Below are 13,888 nucleotides of genomic sequence, written 5' to 3' on the forward strand. Positions count from 1 at the left end.
TATAACTTCGCCGAAATTAACGCCAAGTACTCCAAATACCATGATTCCTTTCACTCGTAGTAGCAACTAGCTCAGCGCTATACAGGGACCATAACGAAGTAGCACCAAACAAGCGGCCATGCCAGCAAGTAAACATGTCAGAATATTTTTTTTTATAATTTGACTGAGTATGGCGCAGCTCAATATATGCGTCCGCTCCCTGCGCAATGAAAGGCTGCCGGAAGTGATGCGTTCACGCTGTGCCGTTGCCTAGACAACTCTACGCACTGCAGGGCGGGAAAGCGCAAGCTGTTCTGCCATCGCATTCGCTGCTCTTCCTTCAAGAGATCCATTGTCTCTTTTTGTCCTTTGTTCGTGTCTAGCGCGTTGCGCTATAATCTTAAACGTGTGACTGGTTTTGTGTGCGTTGTAGAAATGTATGGTTCGTGCGTTGTGTATTAACCGTGCTCCGCCTCAAAGCAAAGCAGTCGTACGAACTAGAAAGTCGATATACGGAGTCTGAAACGAGCTGGTGGCAACGTGCCTGGTGTCGGCGGTCGGTACTACTGCCATCATAGAAATTTTCAGGCAAATGCCCGCTTATTTGGTGTTTGTTTGATAGGCTACGTGTTATTGTTGGCTTTAGAAGTATCTCATTATCATCGCGTAGCATATTTCATTAACATAAGCGCGAGAGCAGCTGCGCCCGTAGAGCAGGCTGACTACCTCGATCGGCCCCCGTGCATAGTTGCGTATTGTTTCTCAGCGCTTAAACATATGGAAATATGGTTCTTTTGTCAGTTCAGGGCTTCTTGTAATAAGGTTGTTGGCACGTACGTGAAATGTGGTTAACTAGTATTGAGTCGAGTAGAAAAAAGAGTGACGACTGGCTTTGCCACCTTTCGAAAGAACCGGCACGATGTTGGTTCTCACTTGCGTCGTCGCGTACTGCTGTTGCGGCTAGGTGGAACCCTTTTCTCAGCATGTTTCCGGCTCGCGTTGTGAGTGTGCGTGTGTCCGCGCACGCGGGTGTACATTCTGTGCGGGTGTGTTTGCGTGTGTCGATTGCGTACGTGTATTGCGAGCGTGTTTGTGTTTGTTTGCTTGCGTATGTGCGCGTGTTTGTGTGTGGCTATCGGTGTATGCGTATATGTGTTAGTGTGTGGGCATGAATATATGTGTCACACAAGTGCGCATGGGCGCGATTGTGTGTCTGCGTTATGTGAGTGCGCGTATTTGTGTGTCCCTGCGAGCGCGTTTTGTGCGTGTGCGTATGTCTTGTGTACGGTGGGCCGAGTTGTACTCTCAGTAAGCTTTTCAGAATAGGTGCAGCGGGTGTCCCCACCCTGAAAGCCGAGTTTGCTATCGAGCCACCGTGGACAACTGCAATATCAGGTGCTTTCTCGGGAGGACCAGCTGGAAGGCGTCAGGTATAAGCTTCTTCATTTTTCCTTGCTCTGCCTTGATGAATCCAAATCCTTATGTTTTATTGTGAAATATACGCTGCATCAACCGCATAAATAAATGAATAAAGAAATATGGTAGTGTGTTGCACGATTACCCTAATTCTCATCTTAAAGACTCGGGTTTCCCATTAGCGCACGCTTTCATTGAAGTACAGTAGCGTACCAACTATTTCTCCAGTAGGGGGGGGGGGGGGGAAGCCGCCAATGATATGACGTCTCTCTTTCTCCCTATATATATATATATATATATATATATATATATATATATATATATATATATATATATATATATATATATATATATATATCTGAAGCGGTCTGCGCTGAACGCATGACAGAAGACGAAGAAATGGGCTAGGGGAGAAGTGAGAAGGAAGAAGTGGGAATAAGATGGCGGACGACACTTGTCTAACTTAGATTATGTCATTTATGTTGCCGTTCTAGTTAGGAACGCTACATTTTGGCGCAGCCAAGAGTTTTCGAAGGCCGGCCATGCGGGTGACGTTTGTTGTCGACCAAGCGTCATCGGAGTCTGTTGTGTTCACCCGATACCAAGTGCGCGGTGAGCCAGCGACGGACCTTCCTCTTGAAGTTAGTTCTACCGCGCTGATCAACGTGGTGCTGCAACAAGCTGAAATCACCCGCCAAGCCCTCGTGCAAGCAGGATCGGTGACAATGAATCTACAACTGCAGACACTGAGCGAACTCGTTCTGGAACCCATACGACGTGGCACCCTCAAAGAGGAAACGCCTGCCGGGAAGGTGAGCCTCGACTTCAGTGTTATGGAACTGCAAAGGAACATTATACAACAGATGGAAATAATTAGAACTTTCGTCCAAGCGCTTAGTCGATAGCAGTCAGCACGAAGCATTGTTGAACCAGATGTTTTGAAGGAAACTCGCAAAGTGCACACTACTGGCTATGGTTTTTCGAGTACGCCTGTGACAAGAATATGTGGCACTCCGACGACACAAAGATTTTGAATATGCGCCGCTATTTTGGCGCTATAGCCAGAAAATGGTATGACGTGCAACTCATGGATCATGGAACAACATGTTGGGAACTGTGGAAAAGCAACTTTTTAGCGGCTTTCAAAGGCAACGCAGTAGACAGATGGGATGCGGCACTACGGTTCAGTTATACAGGTGGCTCTCTGCTTGAGTGATGTCTTGAGAAGCGTCGCCTATTGTATTCTGCAGAACCGAAGCTGTCGTCTTCTGCTGTTGTAGCTTTGATAACGCAAGGGTTGTGTATCGAGATCCGTAGTCATGTCCAGCTCAAAGGTCTAAGAACGTTTGATGACCTTCTGAACTTTCCACAGAGCTCAGTGCCAAGAATTACATAGAGAAGACAGCCAGATGGTAGAATAGAGCAACTTGATTTTCGTAAGCTGAGTGAGCATCTAGAGTCGTTGCCGTCAACTGAATGTGAACATAGCTTCACAAACAAACCTCTGGGAAGCGTAAATCATGACTGGGAGGATGGTGAAGAACCAATTACCGCAGTTCATGGCAACCTACTGCCACATAATCTGTCTACCGTGCATCACAAGCCCCAGAAAAAGAGCTTCAGTGAGACAGTGTATTTGGTGTCGTCAAGCTTATTGTACGCCCCCATTAAGGTAGATAGCATTGAAGTGAAGGCTCTCGTTGACAGTGGAGCTTCAGTATAAATTATCAACAAGACTCGAGTGGATGCCAGTCGTCTGCACGCTGGTAGAACATTGCGTGTGGTAGAACATTGCCTACGATGGGTCAGTGACCATGCAGAGCGAATGGGTAACCCTGGCTATTGAATTTCAAGGAAGTGCTATTACCAGTGACGTATTGGCAATTCCCAATGTCACCTACGATTATATTTTGTCCCGTCCAGACATGAAAAAACTTAAGATATGCCTCTATTGGGATGACAAGGTAATGGCCGAAGACACGATAAGAACAGAAGGTCCTGGTGAAGAACCTAGTCTATCAAGGCTAATTTTTCACCAGGAAGACATCAAGACTAAGTACCCAGAGCTTATATGCATGGGAATATACCCTCCAGCAATGAAATCACATGTCGTTCCTTTCGAGCTCGCAGATAAAACAGTGGTTCGTAGAACCCCCTATAATATGTCCAGAGATAAAAAGGTGTGGCTGAAAAAAGAGTTGCAAGAAATGTTAGACGCAGGTATCATCCGGCCTTCTGTATCCCCATTTGCCTCTCCTATAACCATTGCACTTAAAGAAGATGAGACATTCCGCCTCTGCACAGACTACCGGGCTCTCAATCGTCAAACTGAATTGATACCTTATCCAATGTCGAAAATCGGCGACATCATTGACGAAACTGGTGGTTGCCATGGTTTTTCCCGAATATATATCTGCAAGGGCTTTTGGCAGTTTCCACTAAGTGAAGAAACGAACAAGTACACCGCGTTCATAACCCCATTTGACTTGTTTGAGTACAACCGCCTACCATTTGATTGGAAAAACTCCCCTGCGTGGTTTCAGAAGATTATGACGGACATTCTGAAACCTTACCTGGGCATATTTTGCAATGTCTACATCGACGACATCATCATCTACTCAAAGACAAAAGAAGAACACCGTAGTCATCTTTCAAAAGTTCTTCATGCCCTCAGACTTGCCCAACTCAAAGTCAACTTCAAGAAAAGTGCGTTCTTTCACGATACCGTAGTATTTCTTGGCAGGGTGTTTGATGGACAGACTACAAGCACTAAGCAAGAATCGGTAGAGAGAATCTCCAAGCTGGTAAAGCCTTATGATTTGCACTCCCTGCGCGTTTTTCTTGGCCTTGCAGGACACTTCCGGGCAATTATCAAAGACTATGCACTGAGAACAAGGTGCCTCACACGTTTAACTCAGAAAGACGTGCCTTTTCATTGGGACGAGAAGTGCGAAGCTGCCTAGCGTGAGCTTGTAAAACTAATATTGTCGGACCCCATCTTGCAAATACCCGATTTTTCTCTGCCTTTCGTGCTCAAAACGGACGCATCACATTATGCTACGGGTGCAGTTCTATACCAGAAGCCATCCAAACAAGCTGATAAGGCCAATCACTAAGTTGTGGGGTACTACAGTTATACCCTGAAACCCGCCGAAATCAATTACTCTACCACAGTAAAGGAAGCTCTGGCCGTCTTAAAAGCTGTGCGGTACTTTCGTACTTACGTGGAAGGTGCCAAATTCATACTTTTCACGGACCATCAAGCACTGACTCACCTTCTGAGCGTGGCCCAGCCAAGAGGCCGCATTGCTAAATCGGTGAACTATCAGCAACAATTTGATTTCGTGATTTCGCACCGTCCTGGCCCACTCCTCACTGACGTTGAACGCACTATCAAGATTCTTTGTACAGGAATCAAGCAATAATTCAGAGACATTCGATCATATTAAGCTATGGGAAGGTACAGAAGAGCTCCAGTTTATCAATGGAAGGTATCAGTACCACCAACTATGATTCCAAGGACTCTTCATCTATGCCACGACACCCCTGGATTGGGTGGACATGATGCCTACTAACTTATAAGAAATTGCTCATGAGATTCACATGGCCGGGCATGAAAAACGACATCAACCATTACATCCGCACATGCCACCTCTGCCAGATGAACAAAGATAAATTCAAGCAATCGACAGTCGTTATGAGAAAGCCTGAATATTCAAGCGTCCCGTTCGAAGGAATTCATTTGGACTTCGCGAAGCTCAAGAAGAAGGGGCTAAAGGGGCTAAAACGATTGCGGCTAAAGCTGGCAAAGAAGACGCAAACAGCGTAATAGATGTCCTCAAAGCTGAATGTTTTAAAAACACAAAAACGCTCGTCTGCGACAACGGGCCGGCTTTCTTGAGTGCCAAATTATCAAAGTGAGCACAGGAGCACGGCATAATGATAAAGTATTCTTCTCCATACCACCCGGCAGCAAACGGCCTAGCGGAACGTGCCATACGAGACATCAAACAGTATCTGAAGATGTATGCAGACTTTGCCGGTGGCTGGAAGTGCTGTCTCGAGGCCGCTGTGAAAGATCACAACATATACACCAAGGCTTTAGGCTGCAGCCCTCATTTTGTAACTTCGGGTACAGGGCCCATACTTCCTGCAGATCGTGAGCTAGATCTCCTAGAGAACTTGGAACTCGCCGAAGTAAGGAAAACCGTCAAAGAATAGGTCTACAAGCGCCGCATGAAGCGAAACGTTTATAAAAGGCACAGTAGCGAGATACCGAACATACAGCTTGGAGACTATGTTAAAAGACGTTTTTTGCCGCAATTAAACACTCACAAAAGAAAGACACAAAGACAACACGGGCGGCTGTGACAACACCCGCCCGTGTTGTCTTTATGTGTCTTTCTTTTGTGAGTGTTCAATTGCGGCAAAAAAACATGTCTTTTAGCAAGCACCAACTAGGCCAACAAGCAGTTCTATTGGATACTATGTCCTTGTAAGGAAAGGAGCTGCGCCTTCAAATTCAAAATTTTGCGGACCATTTCAAGTTATTAAGACTGCATGGCAGCTTGGAATATTGAAGAATGTCTGGTACGCCGGAGCCTCGGACGAAACGGAGTGCGCCGCTATTGGATACATATGCAAGTATTACCCCAGGAGGTGCAATTAAAAGAAATCCGGAAGAGTGAAGCGGTCTGCGCTGGACGCATGACAGAAGACGAAGAAATGGGCTAGGGGAGAAGTGAGGAGGAAGAAGTTGGAATAAAATGGCGGACGACACCCGTCTGACTTAGATTATCTCATTTCTGTTGCCGTTCTAGTTAGGAACTCTACATATATATATATATATACATATATATATATATATATATATATATATATATATATATATAGAGAGAGAGAGAGAGAGAGAGAGAGAGAGAGAGAATTACTATTACAATATTTCAACGCGGCTTGAAATGCAGTCAGTTGTATTTATATATATCAAGCATTGACATGTTTATCAATCACGCATGGTGAACCACGGGGGCCAGAACAATTATATTGAATTTGAGTTTAAATTTGAGTTTAAAACTATATGAAATCTCAAAATAAAACAGAGACTAAAGGCAATGAGTGCCATCCAGATGTCCCAGAACCCACCCAGTAGCAGCAGTATTATTATTAATATTATTATTATTATTACTCGTATTATTATTATTTTTTACGGAAAGATGAATACACAAAGGAAACAGGGAGGAATCAAGCTGAGAAGTGCCACCGAGAGGGCCACAACGAACAGCGCGCATAAGAAATGCGCAGTTGCTACACACAACTTTAACAATGAAACAAAAGATTGTACTTTGTGTTTAACTGTACAGCCTAAATGTATCGCTTGTTTAGGTAATATTATTCTACAACAACATTCAACATAACGTACTTGCAATAGTCACAAGAAAAAGAAAAGATAGCAGATGTGAGCGACCTTGAAATATTACGACCCGATTTGTAGAGGAGGAGTTTCATTCGCACAGTTGTAATAAATGTTCCAGTTTCCTGTATTTATACGTCAGACTTTAAAAGTTGTCCGTATATAGATATATATATATATATATATATATATATATATATATATATATATATATATATAGGTTTTATTGACCCAACCTCCCAGCCCGAGCGGATTCAACGCAGCGCGTGGCCGATGGATTCAGCGACGCATCAGCCACCATATCAGCTGTGCTCTTGGCTGCATGATGTCGGCATCCCAGCTACGCCTCCCTCCCATGTGACTTCTTTGGATGCCTTCATAAGGGACATGCTGCATCGCTTTGACTTTAGTGGGTGCGGCGGAACGAGCCTCGCAATGTGGCCTCACAAGCCGTTCTTCTGCTTTGTGCAGGTTAGTGTTCACTATAGCACAATCAAAAGTGACTGCCGTGGCCTCCTGGTCCTGCCGTGCCCACGCCAGTATGTTGAGATTGCATGCGAAGTTCTTTGTGCATGTGAACTTTTATTGTGTGGGGACATTGAGGTGAACCCTGGTCCTAACACGGAAGCTTTATTGACCCAACTATTAGACGTGCAGAACAAGCTAGTCACAGAGATAGCCACCCTGAGGAATCAGCAGAGTGGCATAGGAAAAATGATTTCTGAACTTAATGAGCGATTCAGCGATTTGGAGAGGCGCGTTTCGCGAGTTAACAGCCTAGAACAGACAGTAAAGTTGCTTCAAGCTAAAGTAGTAGACCTTGAAGACAGGAGCAGATGCTCGAATCTGGTTATCTTTGGCATACAAGAAGACAGGGGTGAAAATGAGACAGCTCTTCGCGCAAAAGTGATTGAAGATCTTTTTTGTAAGAGACTCAATGTAACATGTTGCTCTATCGCATGAATACATCGCATTGGAAAGGCGGGAAAGAATAGACCAGTGATTGTATTCTTTCAAAATTACAACGAAAAACAGGAAGTCCTAAAAAACGCGCGAAAGCTCAAGAGAACAAAAATTTCCATTCAGAATGATTATTCGGCGGACACACTAAGGAAACGCAAGCTGTTATGGCAAAGCGCCAAAATAGAAAAGCAGGGCAAGAAAGTGACTCTTCTGCATGATAAACTGCGCATAGACAATGACCCATACGCATGGGACGATGACGCCAATTCTAGGGTAGAATTGGTTAGCCGTCAAAGAACCTCCAGCAAAAATTGACAGGAAACTTCATGTACTGACGAGCTGCGTCTGTTAAATATAAACGCACGCAGTGTAGTAAATAAAAGTGATCAGCTTGAAGCCATCATTCTGGGATACAGCCCTCATGTCGTCGTGATCACGGAAACTTGGCTCCATGGTGACATTCATGACAACAGCATCTTTCCACCTTCCTATCAAATGTTTAGGCGGGATGGGAATACAAGAGGGGGCGGCGTCGCCGCCTTGGTTAAACATAACATTCCAGCAACTCTGCTAAGACAAATCGACAATCATGAAAGTATTTCATTAAAGTTATGATGCTGGGGCTATTCTTTATTACTATTCGCAGTGTACCGTCCTCCCGATGCACCCCCGCAGTTTTTACATGATCTATGCGAACACATGTTGAATTTCCCACAGGAGAAAATAATTATTGGTGGCGATTTTAACCTTCCTGGTGTTGATTGGAACAAATCCTTTTGCTTGAGCATAGCGCGCATGTTCAGAGCGTACTAGACTTGATGTTGTGCAGGAACCTGCAGCAAGTGGTTAAGCAACCTACTCGTATTCAGGGCAGTTCGTCCTCGATATTGGATCTTGTTTTTGTAAGCCGATGTGTGGAAACTTTTTCTGTGTCAGTCGAACAAGGTCTTTCAGATACACTACATGGTGAAGTTCTCATGCCCTCTAAAAGCACGAAATAGTTTTCCTATAAAAACAGCGACGATTAAAAACTTTTTTCATGCTGAAGACGAAAGTATCTTAGACTACCTTGATCTTACCCTCAGCAGTTTTGGTGGGTCTGATGTTTCAGAGCTATGGGATAAATTTAAACACTTATGTTTGTACTGCATAGATAAGTTTGTGCCAAATAAAACGAAAAAGATGAAGAAAAAGAACCCATGGATAACGCGCGACATCTTGCACAAGAAAAGAAAACTACAACGGTTAAGACGACGCGGTGCCTCCCACAGCGTTATCCGAACGAATCAGACACTATTCAACCAAGCGGTAACCATGCAAAGCAGAACTATTTTCAACATACGCTGCCAAACTTTATTCAGACCCCCCCTGAAAAATTCTGGTCCCACTTGTGCCGAAAAAAAGAGGGTGTTAAACAAATAATGCATAACGACACCCTTGTTACAGATAACCAGGGAATCGCTTCGCATTTTAACGTTTACTTTCAGAGCGTTTTCTCAAAGGCTTGCGATAGCGCATGCGTCAATACCCCGTCATGTCATCTTGATTCCGACATCGTATCATTATCAGGCGTGGTGTCTATCCTCCTCAAGTTATAGACTAAAACTTCACCAGGCCCTGATAATATCCAAAATGCGTTTCTGCGTCGATATGCCGAGATGGTTGCTAACTATCTTGTAATCATCTTCAGTGCTTCCCTGCGTTCATGTAGCATTCCCGGCGATTTGAAAACAGCGCGAATTGTGCCAGTATTCAAAACAGGGTATAAATCATTGGTCTCAAATTATCGTCCCATATCTCTCACTTCTTCCTGTTGCAAAATTCTTGAGCATATCATAGCCAACTATATCACTGATTTTCTAAACAAGAGGAATATATTAACCCCTTTTCAACATGGTTTCAGGAAGGGTTTTTCCACTGTTACTCAATTGGTCTCAGTCGTACATACTTACGCGTCTATTTTAGATAAATCCGGACAAATTGATGTTATTTTTTTGTACCTCCACAAAGCCTTTGATTTGGTTCCTCACTCTAAACTCATTTTCAAGCTTAAGACTATTGGCTTTCCAAACTTTATTGTAGATTGGGTTGCCGCGTACTTGTTTAATCGCACACAGTTCGTTAATATAAACGATTACTGCTCATCCAAACTTCCGGTTACGTCAGGTGTTCCTCAGGGAAGTGTTTTAGGACCTTTGCTTTTTTAATATATATTAATGACATTGTTGATGTTATCCCTGAACCTGTCGAAATAAGGCTATTCGCTGAGGATTGCGGTATGTTTAAGGAAATTGATAGCATAGATGATCAGGTGCTTCTAAATAATTGCATGAATAATGTTTTTCAGTGGTGCAACCAATGGGGTATGAAGCTAAACTCCGAAAAAACAGTGTACATGAATGTAACTAGAAAGAAAAATTACTTCTCTTTTCCATACACGCTATCATCTCACCCACTCAAAGAAGTCAGCGAATATAAGTACCTTGGCGTAACAATAACAAAGAATCTCAGTTGGAATAACCACGTATCTAACATGCGCATCCGCCTTCCGTAAGTTATGCTTCCTCAAATATAAACTTCGACAAGCCCCTCCATCCGTCAAGCTGTTGGCCTATAATGCAATCATTAGACCGGCCCTCGAATACGCATGGGTTATTTGGGACCCACACACTAAGACAAACATTGATGCTCTAGAAATGATTCTACGTAAATCCATTCGGTTTATCTTTTCTCGATACCGCTTGACGGACTCCCCAACCTTTATGATGCAACAAAAAATATCCAGGAACTTGAGCTACGTCGAAAAATTCAGGATCTTCAGGAGGCCATCCTGGAGTGGGCTGAGAGGATAAAGGAGGCCTACTTTAAGTAGTTCGTCCCCCCACCCTGTATTCCATTGCCCCCTTCCCTTTAAAGAGGGATAAATAAAGTTCTTCGTCATCTTCGTCATCAACACTTTCTTCCATATTCATCAGTCGTTCTTCATATTCAATTTTCCTGTGAGCTTCCCTCACTTCAAAACTAGTCCAGCCCATATCACCCTGCACAGCTTCATTTGTAGTCTTCCCGTGAGCACCGAATGCGAGGCGTCTCACTGACCTTTGGTTCCCATCGAGTCCTGATTGTACCCCTGATTTAAAGCAAACAAACGCATTTCCAAAAGTAAGTCATGAAACCATAACACCTTTCCACATACTTCGGAGCACCTCGTACCTATTGTATCCCCATAGCGCTCTGTGCTTCATAATGGCTGCATTTCTCTTCCCCTTCACTGTTATTCTTTTTTTCCTGTGTTTCCATATATCCATTGCCCTCGTTTATCAATATACCAAGGTATTTATATTATGTTACCCGAGGTATTTCCTGGTCCTGTATGGCCGTCTATTCACTGTTTTCATTGAATAACTTTCTAAGACTAAATTTCAAGCTTAAATTTTTGCCTTCCTGTCTACAGATATCATCCAAACGTTGCAAACCACTTTGCTTGTTAGCTAGCAACACAATGTGGTCCGCATAAGATAAACCTAGAAGCTGCTGCTCTACTACTGCACCTATCTGTTTGCATGCGAGATTAAACCCGATATTACTTCCTTCTAGTGCCCTATCCATCCTCACTATGTACATCATATACAGCAGTGGGAATAAAGGGTACCCCTGCCTGAGTCCCTTGTTTATATCAACTTTCTCCTCGCTCCTCATCCCTTCCCATTCAACGCAAACGTTATTTTCTAGGCAAATCTCTCTCAAACGCTGTAAACCATCGTCCCCTAAGCCTTCCCTTTCCAGAATATCCCATAAATGTTGCCGTCTACGTCGTCATAGGCTCCTGTAATGTCTAAAAAGGCCAAATATCACGGTCTGATTTCTTATTTTGATATTTCAATACACTGAGTAAGACAAATATTTCATCATTAAAACGCCTACCTATTCTGAAGCCGTTCTTCAGTTCTCCCAAAATGCTATCATTCTCTACCCATGCTTGCAGTCTTAATTTGATCGCCTGCATTGCTAGCCTGTATATAACCGATGTAATGTTCAACTGTTTATACGAGTGAATTCTACCTTCCTTCCCCTTACCTTTATAAATTGGATTCATTGTACTTTGTCGCCAACTGCCTGGTATTTGTCTATCTTTTAAAGTTTTCTCCATTGCTTTCACCAGAGCTTCCTTACTTTTTGGTCCTAGTTCATTAATCAGCCTAACGGGAACCTCGTCTAGCCCTGTACCTGTGCGGTTAGAAATTTTCTCTCCGGCTTCTTTCCAGTTAAAATTTGTCAGCACCAGCTCATTTTCCACCTGGGTCTCCTTCATGCTATTTTTTTCTTCAAATACAGCCTCGTCATTGCCCTGGAAAGATTCGGCTGTTATTGTTCGGATGTTATTTCTTGTCGCTTTTGCTTTCACTGTGTTTCCACCTTCGTCTAGGATATGTTGTATTGTTCTTGACTTCCTATCTAATAATTTTATGTGGTTCCAAGATATTCTAGGTTCGGCCTTCTTTTTGTCACGTATTTCTGTCAACAACCGTTCACTTTCACCTTTTATCGTTGCTTGCACCAGTATTTGAACCAGAACTGTTACCTCCCCTGTATATTTCCTATATACGGGCTACTTCATCCTGCGGCAACTGCGCCTTCTTTGCGTACTTGTGCTCACGGGATGCTTTCTGTCGTTCGGCGATCGCTTCTTGTATCTCAGTGTTCCACCAGCTTTTCGGTTTCTTTTTTCCTTTCCAACGAACATGTTGTTTCTGTTTCCGTATTTCTGACGTTAATACACTTAGAAGCTCAATATATTCCCACTATTTATTTCGCTATTTGCCAAGTTCTTCCTCGACTCTAGTGACTAGATTTGTCATTTTTTCAGTGTTCAAACTTGTACTGGCCATTTTGCAAGCCTTGCTGTCTTTCGCAACTACATATCCCATTTTCAAAATGGTGCGTCTATGGTCACTCCCTATGCTGCTATACTCTTCCTCATCAATGACAATTCTTCTCAACTTATCATAAATTGCTTCTGTCATCAGACAGTAATCAATTGTTGATAGCCGGTTTCCCGCTTCCCACGTGATATGCCCTTTACACCTAGGCGATGTATTCACAATAACGAGGTTATGTCGATCACAAAGGTCTAGCACTGACTTCCCGTGGTTGTCGGTATAGTCATCTAAATCCTGTATGTGGGCATTCATGTCACCTAATAGGATAATTTCAGCACCATTCCAGAAACCCTTAAAGGGAACCTGAAAGGTTTTCCAGAAAAAAATGAGTGACCTTATATACCTACTGGTTTTCAACCCTCCGAATTCCAATATCACATCGAAATTGAGCGAAGGAAAGCGCAAACAGATTTCAGTTCGACAAAAAGTGCAGCACCAGACTCGGGGCAACTCGCGCGTCTGGTTTCCGCCTGTGATTGGTAGGGTGTGTCGTGACGTCAACAATGGTGTTCGTCCGAACCGACCGCCGCCGCTACACATGAAGTACGGTGCAAGGTAGTTTGGTGCTGTTTTGCTGAGACGGTAATAAGAAATTTAGAGAGCATGTGTTTCTCTCAGGACTTTGGCGTTACTCCCAACCTGTACGAGCCGATTGAGAAGAACCCGCCTCTCGAAGAAGCAACAGATGCTGGTGCAAGCATCGCTTTCTACGCCAACGAAAGCGAAGTCTTGGTATCTCCTCGTGTTGGAAATGCTCTTTGGCGAGTATGTTTTTTTTTTTTATTTGCAAAGCTGCATTCAGCAATCTAGTGAGTTAGTTTTCGGTCAAACAACAGTAGTGTTGTGTTCCTGCATGCGTCTTCGTTGAACGTTAGCAGGGGTGCGTTCGTCGGCATTTGTGCACTGCCGCAAAGCTGTCGGCAATCTACAAAGACGGTTTAAACGCGTGAAAAGTTTCCAGGCTCATGCAGCACGCGTAGTGACCTTCATCTGGGCGCCATCCGCACGCTACTCGTAACCGGAGCCGCAACGGCGTTGAATTCCGTCGGCAGCGTGATACGGTCGGTTTCTCGCTTTGCGTGAGAGCAAGGGGAGGGTAGCATCCTGGCGTGCGCTGGCTTTCTAGTACATGCAAACTCTATACTTGCACTGCGTTATGATAGCTGAGTGCAGGCTGTTT

The sequence above is a fragment of the Dermacentor andersoni genome, chromosome 8 (assembly GCF_023375885.2).
Source record: "Dermacentor andersoni chromosome 8, qqDerAnde1_hic_scaffold, whole genome shotgun sequence".
Classification (NCBI taxonomy): Eukaryota; Metazoa; Arthropoda; class Arachnida; order Ixodida; family Ixodidae; genus Dermacentor; species Dermacentor andersoni.